Source organism: Nicotiana attenuata, unplaced genomic scaffold, assembly GCF_001879085.1.
Source record: "Nicotiana attenuata strain UT unplaced genomic scaffold, NIATTr2, whole genome shotgun sequence".
Taxonomy (NCBI): domain Eukaryota; kingdom Viridiplantae; phylum Streptophyta; class Magnoliopsida; order Solanales; family Solanaceae; genus Nicotiana; species Nicotiana attenuata.
In genome coordinates, this window is record NW_017670574.1 from 371,906 (window position 1) to 380,860 (window position 8,955).

Genomic DNA, 8,955 nt, shown 5'->3' on the forward strand with positions numbered 1-8,955 from the left:
ATATGTGGTGGCATGATTTGGGGGACGACAGCAGGAAAGTTGTGACAAAAGCGTTGGGTGGTCTTATCGGGCTCTTGAAGATTAAGCCGAGAAAGGACATAATTGAGGCCTTGATACCATTTTGGGACCCAGCACACAATGTATTCCATTTTGCTGATTTCGAGTTAACTCCTACACTGGAAGAGATAGCAGGCTACGCCGGTTTCGAGGGGAATCTTAGAAAGCAATACCCGGTGGCACCTAAAACAGTAACCCCTCACAAATTTCTGGACTTGTTAAGCATCAGTCGGGACATTCGAGATGGAAACATGGCCAAAGGATTCTGTACCTTCTATTTTTTGTACCGACGTTACGGGAATCCCCGTGGCTTCGAGACGCCAGATACCGGTCTTACTCACGCGGGAAACCAAGTCAAGTGGGAAGCTCGGAGAGGATTAGCTTTTATAATGGCGTTCCTGGGTATTTTGATTTGCCCCAGAAAAGACGGGAATATAGAGTTGGGACTCGTGGGGATAGCTGACTTTATGATGAAAAAGGCGAATGGGACCATAGTGCCGATGATCTTGGCAGAAATTTACCGAGCTCTAACCCTTTGCCGAGAAGGGGGAAAGTTCTTTGAAGGGTGCAATATGCTGTTACAGCTGTGGATGGAGGAACACCTTTGCCATCGCCCGGGATATCTGAATTGTGGTATGACTAGTCTCGAATGCATCGAAAAACATGAAAAACGGGTAGAGGGTTATGAGTTCCCGGAGGGTACAAAAGCATGACATGCCCACTTGAGATCCTTGACTGCAAACAAAATCGAATGGACGTTCGGGTGGCTGTCGGTCGGTGAAGTAATCTATATGTCGGCTGAGGAGTGTTTTCTGCTGTTGATGGGTCTTCGCAGTATCCAGCCTTATTCTCCGCATAGAGTCCTACGTCAGTTAGGACGATATCAGACCATCCCACACGATGAAGATTTGAGTCGGCAGGTCATTGAGTTAGAATCAAAAGCTGCCTTCCCAGAAGAAAAAGTGCGTCGGATTTGGCATCAGTGCAAATTCTTAGAGCCTAAAACTCAAGTACGAGATCTATCTAGAGGAGAGTTGGAGCCTGGGTACCCTGCTTGGTATGGTAAAAGATCCCGAGTTCATCAGGAGCCTGAAAGGCCCGCAAAGAGACCCCATGTCCAACAGTTCACCGACGGAGCACAGGTGCAATGGGACTGGTTGGCCAAGGAGAAAGAATACAGGGCCAAAATAGGAGAGCTGGAAAAGCAGGTCCGGGACCTTCAGTTTGAAAACAGTTTGCAAGCCACGGCGGATGAGGGTGAAAAGAAGAAGCTAGCCAAAGAAAATGAAGCCCTTCGAGCTCAAATTCGAGAAATGAAAGTAGCAGCCGAAAATCCCGTCATGAGTGTAAAGGATGAAAAGCTTATAAAGAACCTTAGGCAGAAAGTGGATGATTATGGCTTTGATTTGAACAAAGCGGAGGATGAACTAGCCAGGGCTCGAACACAACTGGCTAAGAATGCGGAAGAAAGAGCACGCCTTGTTAGACAGTTAAAAGAGCAATACGACAATGAGGTTGCGGGGTTAAAGAAAAGGGTCATCACCGTCGAGAACAAAATGATCAAGCAAGACAAGGATTTCAAAGCTGAAAGGGAACACTGTTATGATCTGATGGCTCAGATGGAGGAGGAAGTGCAACAGTTGCAAAATCAACATCTCCACGACACTCAGGTGTTAGAAGCCCGGAATCAGCAGGTCGGGCGTCTGCTTCAGGAAAAGGGTAGGATCCGAGAGAGGGTCAGGGCCATTGCCGATTACATTGTTGTGAAGTGTCGAGCATGTGAGGATATGACCCGCACCACTTTCTTTGCGGCAGTGATGACATTTGTCCGGCAAATAATGAGTGATTTGGAAAGGCTCCAAGGGGATCTTGCATATAGGCCCGTGGCGAGGCCGAATGATGCCCCGCGGGCCCTAGGAGCATTCGAGGCATTAATGTATTCGTGATCTTTGCTTGAGTATGTACTTTCTTGCTGTTGGAGTTTGTCAGTTTGTTTTGAGTCTGTTAGCTCTTTATGAGTCTGTATTTTCATCTTTTCAGAGTCTGTTAGTTTCTTTTGAGTCTGTGAGTTTTTCGAGTCATTGTAATCAAAGTATTTTATTTTTATGAAAAATTTGAAAATCCCAAATATTTTATTACTTATTTTTATCCCCCAAAACTACGCTCGGTCTGATTCATGCGGGGTCATGATACGTAGGCAATCTCCATAGGATTCGACCATAACCAAAAGAAAGAAAAGAGTGATAAAAAAAAGAGGAAAAATAAGAGCAAAAGAAAAGGAAAAGAGAGAAAATAAGAAACCGTGAGGAGGAAACAATGGCAAAACAAGAGGGAAAATGAGAGAATAAAAAACAAAGAGAGGGCAAAGGAAAGAATGAAAAGAAAAAAAGAAGAAAGAAAAAGAGAAAAGGGAAGTTGCAAATGGAAATAAGGAAAGCCGGGATGACGCAAGCAACCGATCAAATGCATAATAGGAACGGTTAACTGCTTAGGTGCATTCATTCCCCAAATGTGCGGTTGCCTATCTGTTAAGCTCTAATCACTAACAAGTTTGTTGTTGACAATTCAGTACAGAAAGGTGGTTGGTTTGTGGCTCCCAAAGTAGTAACTCCTCTCTACAACATAAAGTCAAAAGGCAATGGCAAACAACAATAGAACTGAGTTGGTTGATACCGGGGCCTGAAAACGGTTGGTTGAACAGGACAATGGGTTGATTGAAGAGGTAAAGATGTTAAGACAACACATGGCGGACATGTATCAGGCCTGGACGACTGGGAAGGCACCACCCCTGCCACCACCTAGCTTCCTAGATGCCGCCCTTACCCAAGCTCCGGACACAATGCCAGATGATCCTCCATACTCTCCAGATCCATCCGCTTATCTCCAAGCTCATGATGCCCAATATTACCCCTCAAAGGTTGCCCACAAGGTTCCCTACTCATACAAACAGGGCCCGCGGGATGAGCCTCATGTTGAAAATTAAACGTTCATGGGAAGAGAAGGGCAAGATGAGATATCCAGAAAGATGAAAGGGTTTAAGATACCAAAGTTTAATTTGTATAATGGGAGGGGAGATCCAGTAGCCCACCTGAGGGGTTATTGCAGTGAAATGAGAAATGTTGGCGGGAAAGATGAGCTGCTGATGGCGTATTTCAGTGAGAGCCTGACTGGGGCAGCTTTGGAATGGCATACTCGTCAAGATGTCGGTAAGTGGCACACATGGATGACATGGCTCAAGATTTCATGCGACAATTTCATAACAATATAGACATTGTCCCAGACCGCTCCTCCCTATCTCAGATAGAAAAGAAACCCAAGGAAAGTTTTAGGGAATTTTGGTTCACATGGAATGAACAAGTTGCTCGAGATAGTCCTCCAATTGATAGGAAGGATATTGCTGAGCCCCGCGAACGATAGGATCCAGTGGGCATTCCTGCTAAATGCTTTCAGCCTCAATACCGACCCCATGGACATCCCTAAGCTCCATATAATCCACCCCAGTATTATCCTCCGAACAACATCCGGCCATCTGTCCAACCGCTAGGTCACTCCAAAAGGCGAGCACGAGCACCGCAAAAGCTTCACCAGCCTCCACAAAATTTTCAAGTGCCCTATAACCCACACTCAAGCCAAAGGTGTAGAAGGGAACAAAAGCTGAAAGATAATTTTACACCAATAGGAGGGTCCTATGCAAGTTTGTTTGAGAGATTAAAGCATTACGACATGATTGCGCCTATTCCTCTAAATTATACAGACCCACGTGCGAGAAGTTTTGACCCTGCTAAAAGGTGTGAATACCATTCAAATGCCTAGGGGCACAATGTTGAAGATTGTCGTGCTTTGAAAAGGGAAAGAGAAAGAATGATTCAAGAAGAAATAATTGTGGTCCAAGGCAGTAATACCCCAAGTGTCACACGTAATCCTCTACAGGTACATGATAACGCACATATTGTTGGAATGGTTGGCAATGACGAATGGTTGGTCAAAGGAGTCAAGGAGCCACTTGGTGTAGTTAATGAAATTGAAATTGGTAATGGTCTTGGTAATGTTGATGTTGAACTCAGTGGCTAAGATGCCGTGCTTGGTAATTGGAAAGACGCTCCATCTCTTGGCTAGCTAGAGAGGAGTCTTGGTGGTTTATTTTGTTGTCATTTCTGCTGTCCGGGTTATTTTTCAGGGTTGTAATCCGGATATTGTCTTGTGATTCAAACCCTTCTATCCTTTTGTTTTGCCGAGTTTGTTTTTTTTCATAGTAACTCATTTAGTGTTGTCTAGGGTTGTTCCAGGGTTGTGACCCTAGTTTAGTTTGCTTGTTTGTTGTTCGAACCCTTTCACTATCTGTCTAATGCAATTTTCTGTTATTTCTAGTCATTTTTGTTTGGTTCTCTTTTCCTTATAGTTCTTTTCATGCTGACTCTGGTGACATGACATGCATGCGTAATTCTCAGCCTGGGCTCCAAAGTTAGTTTAGTCATGAAGCAATGAAACAATTTTGAAGATGATACGGGCACTTGAGGGAAATAAGAACAATTTGAGATCATTTGAAGCCCGAACCATGAGAAACTGGGGCAGATAGCACATAAAGTAAGACTATTGAAATACATCGTGCTGCATTGGTTTGAAGCTAACGACAGGTTTGCCACAAATTGGCAGGGGCCATTCGTGGTAACGAAGAGTGTTGTCCAACAGTACCTAAAATTGACAAAAGGCGAATGTGCGGATATGGTTATCAAGTCTAGTACGATCAAAAGATGATACGAATGTTTTCTGTGGTTTGTTTAAATGTGTTGTTTGTGCTTGGCATGTTTTGAAGATTGGAATGATGAAGGCATTTTGTTCTGCTATCTAAACATTTTATCCTTTGTTACCCCCTTTGAGCCTTATTTATTTCCTTTCATATCCCTCTTTCGGAATCAGTAGCAAAGATCAGAAATGCAAGCGTGAAAGATAAGTAAAGAAAAAAGAGAAAAGAAAAAGAATGAAAAGAGAAGAAAAAGAAAAATGAAAAAAAACAACAACAAGACAACAAAGTGAAAAGGAAGAAAGAAAAGAAAAGAAGAGAAAGAGGAAGAAAAAGAAAAGAAAAAATCACAACAAACAAAGTAATTCCTATGACATGAACTACGTTCAACCTGATTCCTTTTAAGGATACGTAGGTAGCCTCACGGTTCGGTCCTATCAAAATAAAAATGCAAAGGTCCCCAAGCAAAGAAACTGGGGCAGAAGTTGTGGTTGTTATAGGAAATCTAATTCCAAAAGTTGTAGTTTGGAACCCATTTGAATTGGTTTGAGCCTTTTGATACCTTTTTCTTTCTAACCCTATCCAAAAGCCCACATTACGATCCAAAGAAAGACCTTCTGATTAGTCTTCGAGAGATGCCAAGTCGAGCAAGTCAAAGTGATTCATATCAGGGGCAACACTCCGATCCAAACAAGGAAGATGAAAAAATGAGAGAGTCTTATTGGTGAAAATCCTCACGGGCACCGTAAGGCGACGACAGCTGAGAGAAATCAAAATGAGAGAGTCTTATTGGTGAAAACCTTCACGGGCACCTTGAAGCGACAGTGAGTTGAGAGAAAGAACAAAATGAGAGAGGCTTGATGGTGAAAACCCTTCGGGCACTACAAGTCGAATAAGGATTGTGAATCAGATTAAATAAGCGGAGCATTGAAGCCCAGTTTCACGGAAAAAAGGTACAACAAGAGCTGAACATCAGATTTGCTTAACAGAATAGGCCGCAGGTGCATGTCATGGTCATTAGAGTTGGTATCCACATCCGATAGGTTTCTACTTTGTAGTTTTCTTGTTAGGAATCATCCCTTTCCATTGTCCTTTACTCTGTTCCTTTTGTCCTGCTTACTTCTTCTTCCTGAGTCTGTTTGGGCAAAACAAGTGAGAAATGACTTCAAAATTTGCCACCAGCTTCCCAACTGCACAAAACGGGATCTGGCTAGCACATCAAAGTGTCATAAGTCAGGAAAGAAGAACAAGTGCACTGAGCTAGTAACAATCAACATGCTTTGGGATCCATGTGAAATACAAAGGCTTGGTATATATCAATTCATGAACAATGCAACAGATGAAGGTTTAGGGTGAACGAATCAAAGGTATTTTCTGTGATAAGATTGACAAAAAGGGTGGTAAACCAGTGACAAGCAAGATCTTCCAAGCAGAAATCAAAGTTATCATGGCAAGCGATGGTGCAATAGACCTCAAGGCCAGGGCCAGTGGTTTAAGTCAAGAAGGAACAGCATACGCAATGAGTGGGTGGCAATTGTCATGCTTCAAGATTCATGAGACACAAAGGTTTGGTAAATGTCAGTTCATGAGCAATGCAACAGATGGAGGATATTGGGTCTGAATGGAGAAGAGGTATTCCCGTAATAAGGGCGACAGAGAAAGTGGTTAGTCAATAAACAAGCAAGGTCTTCGAGTGGAAATCAAAGTGATCATGCGAAGTGAAGGAGCAATCGACCTCAAAGTCAAGACCACAAACCAACCACCATATTTTTAAACTGACAAGATTTTTCTTTGATTGAAACAGGGGCAGAAAGTTTCGTTTGTTTCGGAGAAACCCTCCGTAAGGAAAGGCAAGCACCAGACAGGTTTGACTTTTAATTCTCAGGACCCTCCTGGAAAATAGGACCGTTTAAAATTCAAAACAATCATGAGTAGCAAGATCTAGCATAAATGTGCCCCAAAGGAATATAAGTTGGCTTCAAACTTTGCATGTTTAAGATAGGATTCAATTAGGAGTTTTCAGGACCCTCTTGGATAATGGGACCTAGCTTTAAGATTTCCATTAGATAACAAGATTTAGCGTAAGTTCTATTGTAGGGTAGTATAATTCAGCCGTAAAATTGTCACTCTTAAGATAAGACTTGATGTTTGATTTTCAGGACCCTCCTGGAAAATGGGACCTAGTTTAAATTTCAAAACAATCATGAGTAGCATAATTTAGCATAAATATACCCCAAAGGAATATAAGTTAGTTTCAAAGTTTGCATGTTTAAGATAGGATTCAATTAGGAGTTTGCAGGACCCTCCTGGATAATGGGACTTAGCTTTAAGATTTCCATTAGATAACAAGACTTAGCATAAGTTTTGCTGTAGGAAATTATGATTCAGCCGTAAAAATTGTCACTTTTAAGATAAGACTTGATTTTGATTCTCAGGACCCTCCTGGATAATGGGGTGTAGTTTTAAGACCCTCTTAGGTAACAGGACTTAGCGGAAGTAATACCTATAGAAGATATAACTTAGATTTACAATTGTCATTTAATTAAGAGTTGTCAGGACCTCCCTGGATAGTAGGACCTAGCTTTAAAATTCTTAGTAATAGTTGGTAGAAGAATTCAGTTTAACACTTACCTATGTGCACAGCTACCAAACTGGGGCAAAAAATTTTCTTTATTTTGTCTATTTTTTGTTGAAATCAGGTACCCGCTTGGAGGACAGGGAGAAGCAATTTCAAGTTTAGCAGTCAGGAGCCCGCATGGATAGCATGGGAATACATTTCAAGTTTAGCAGTCAGGAGCCCGCCTGGATAGCATGGGAATACATTTCAATTTTAGCAATCAGGAGCCCGCCTGGAGAGCATGGGAATACATTTCAAGTTTAGCAGTCAGGAGCCCGCCAGGAGAGCATGGGAATACATTTCAAGTTTAGCAATCAGGAACCCGCCTGGAGAGCATGGGAATACATTTCAAGTTTAGCAATCAGGAGCCCGCCTGGAAAGCATGGGAATACATTTCAAGTTTAGCAATCAGGAGCCCGCCTGGAAAGCATGGGAATACATTCAAGTTTAGCAATCAGGAGCCCGCCTGGAAAGCATGGGAATACATTCAAGCTTAGCAGTCAGGAGCCCGCCTGGTGAGCATGGGAATATAATTCAAGTGCAGCAGTTAGGAGCTCACCTGGAGAAAGGGGCAACATCTCAAATACAGTTCAAGATCAGCGGTCAGGCGTCCACCTGGAGAAAAGGAAAACATCTCAAGGTGTAGCTCAAGTTGGCAGTCAGGCATCCACCTGAAGAAAAGAAAAATATCTCAGATTATAATTCAAGTCGACAACAGAGGAATTTCACCGGAAGAATACAAGTCAGCATGGCAACAAAAGCTGCAAGATCAAGTTTGAAGAGATAGATAGGTTTTGTAATTCATAGACCATAGTTTAGTCTAGCTTCTTTTATTTTTGACATGGTGTAATAAGGGGCTCAGTAAGCAGTAGTAGCAGCAACAACAACAGTGAAATCACAGCTTCATGGTAGTCCCAGCTACCAAACATTCCTGAACTACACTGACCTGATTTCTTTTTAGCCAAGGATATGTANAGGATATGTACGCAACCTCAGAAGCAGGGTGCGGTCAACTCTTTCAAAAATGCTTCCCAAGGAGTATTCAAACGGGCAAAAATCGCTCGTATCCGCTCATTTTATCTTTGCACGAAAACTCTTCGTGTTTTAATCATAATTTTTGAACTTTGGTAGTTTTTCCTTTAGTTTGGTTCTTAGTTAATTGTGGTAATTATAGGTAGAGTTAATTAGTTCAATTTGATAAGATAATTTGATTAGGAATTAATTTAGGTTTATTTTTAATTTAAATTAAAAGAAATTAAAAAAATGAAAAGGAAAGGGAAATAGAAGAAGGAAATCTATTTGGACCATCTTCAATTTTCCTCAGCGCAATCGAAATACCCGTCCAATAGGTCTAAAACCTGGCCCAAAACCCGCTCCCAATTACCCAGTCCCCCCCTTACAATCCAAACGACCCCGTTTTGTGTTGAGTACATCTCAACCGTTAATTTTCCTTGATCCGACGGCCGCGAAGTGGGGGTTTGTTTGATATAAAATTGTCTGAATGAGATCCCCCCCCCCCTCACGACCACCTCTCGTCTCT